At 30.6% G+C, this 2209-nt stretch overlaps 1 long non-coding RNA gene across 1 annotated transcript; it reads right to left on the bottom strand.

Moving 5' to 3' along the window:
* Positions 1-893: 893 nt before the first annotated feature.
* LOC145050473 (uncharacterized) lies at positions 894-1935 on the bottom strand. The gene is made up of 3 exons (XR_013683413.1): positions 1682-1935; positions 1201-1254; positions 894-1096 (listed from the first exon to the last, which is right to left on the bottom strand). It is a non-coding gene; the product is annotated as an uncharacterized LOC145050473 (long non-coding RNA).
* Between the last annotated feature and the right edge of the window lie 274 nt (positions 1936-2209).

The raw sequence follows: 2209 nt of genomic DNA on the forward strand, positions 1-2209 counted from the left end.
TGTCTTGTAATCTTGCAAACTTAGTAAGGAGACTTGTGATTGCTTTTTAATATAACTTTAATTGATACCATTTTGTCCGGTACGGCTTGATCATGTTTTTACTTTTAAAAAATAACAGAAACTAAACTCAATCAGAAACTAAACTCAATACCGGTACGGATTCATCATGTTTTTATTTTAAAAATTAATATAAACTAAACTCGATAAGGTTGATTGTAATTTGTTTTCTTACTTGGTTGGATAAATAGTTGAGTTTAAAAAACATATGCTACTTTTTTGGGTTTCATAAACTTTTTTTATTATGTAACTTGATAAACTTATATTAAATATTAATAAATTCTCAATCGTATTCCTTTATGGAATTTTAAATGTCAAAAATAATGCTTACGCTCCATTTTAAAGAATATTTATAAAAAATATACACCTAATGTAATTGTATCAATTAAATTATAAATAAGAACGTATAATTTTAGACAAGCATTATCCCTAGTTACGAACCATTGACCAATGTTTTTGCAGCCATGAAACGACCTTATTATTAATCAAGATAACGATACACATCGTTAATTCATATCTTTTTAAACTTCTTAGTTTAATAAAGGAATTCTTACGAAGCTATTAAACTCAAATTTGAAAATAAACTCGAATTTGATTTCAAAAAAGGGCTAAATAAACCTTGCTGAATTTAGCAGCCTCCCTGTTGAACAAAATATTAAAGTTGGTCAACCCAAGATTCGTTTCAAACATTAGAGAACAAATAAACTGATAAATCATATAATTGGTAAATTTTGAAATTCTGCATCAACTGTTGCGCCAATTTCACAAAATCAAACCACATTTACTGTGATGCAAACCACAACTACCTGAAATTCAAATATCAAATAACAAAATGGTAAAAACCCGAAAATGGAGATTCCTTATATCAGTACCTCAATATATCTGTATATATCTGGTGGAATGTCCTAAATAAATAATTTTGTTACAGATTCAACACCAAGCTTTTTCCCATCATATTTAAGTGGTACCTGGAACGAACAATGGTGTTATGATCTAAATCCGACCTTATTCTTTACCCATCTTCATAATAAAATCATTTCTGCAAAAAAGAAAATCTCTGGTCAACTGAACCAATTCACTACTTCTAGCTTCTAAAGTTGGCTATACTTAATTAAAAGAAACCTTTACAAATAAGAGACTTACACGCCACATTTGGTAAGCGCCTTTTTCCTTATTTTTTCTTGCATCAGACACCATCTAAAACCAAACAAAAGATGAAAATTAGAACCCAATCGAGTTTCATCAAGAACTAATTCTCTTAAACATTTCATCGAGCACATGGTAGGCTAGCATCTATGAATATAAGACTGAACATCAAAGGTAGTCTTTAAATATCATGGTTATACAAAGAAACATTTTATAACTGTAGTGGGGCTCATGATATCGACAACTCGAGCAGGTGAAAAAACATAGAACATGATGGAGTGGATAAAGAAGCCTAAAAGATCGATGATGGTGGGGACTGTAGCAAACGATGGGGATGACTGTAAATCGAACCTGGGATATTTCAAACTCAATATTTCCAAAAGTGAACCCCTGTATTCAGAAAATACCAAATAATTCCAAAAAATGTACACACAAAAACTTGATAAAGAAAACAGTTGAAGAACAAATAATTCAGAACCTTCACTTTAATCTACGTTTTCTCCAAAACTCTGATAACGTCTCGCGTAAAACGATTCATGTATACAGAATCAAATACCCACAATGTTCAAGAGATAGAAAGTGAGAGTCGATGTAACTTAGTGGTTGTGAGTGGAAGACAAGTTATTGCCTTATTGGAGCATTAGGCGGTGCAAAATGGCAGATCTAATCTTTTGACCGATTCAATAGGCAGAATAGGCAGAAATCAAGGGAATATTGGTTTAACTTTACTTATTCATTTGTTGACCGGATAAGTTTTCATGTATAAATTGATGGTAAATATCTCAATAAGGTTCATCATTCGACCAAAAATATAATGTAATTAAGATATATCTTTTGTTTAGTTTTATAATATTTTTTATTTCATCGTTGTACGTTTAAAGTTGATGCATGCAATTAGCTACATCTAATTTTATTATTTATAACCTAACTACCTTAACTAACTAATTGCACATACGCAGTGTACCTAGTCAAAATTATAGAATAGTTGGGTAAGTCGGGTATCGAT

Source organism: Lactuca serriola, chromosome 5 (genome assembly GCF_051521515.1).
Source record: "Lactuca serriola cultivar US96UC23 chromosome 5, Lser_US96UC23_V15, whole genome shotgun sequence".
Classification (NCBI taxonomy): Eukaryota; Viridiplantae; Streptophyta; class Magnoliopsida; order Asterales; family Asteraceae; genus Lactuca; species Lactuca serriola.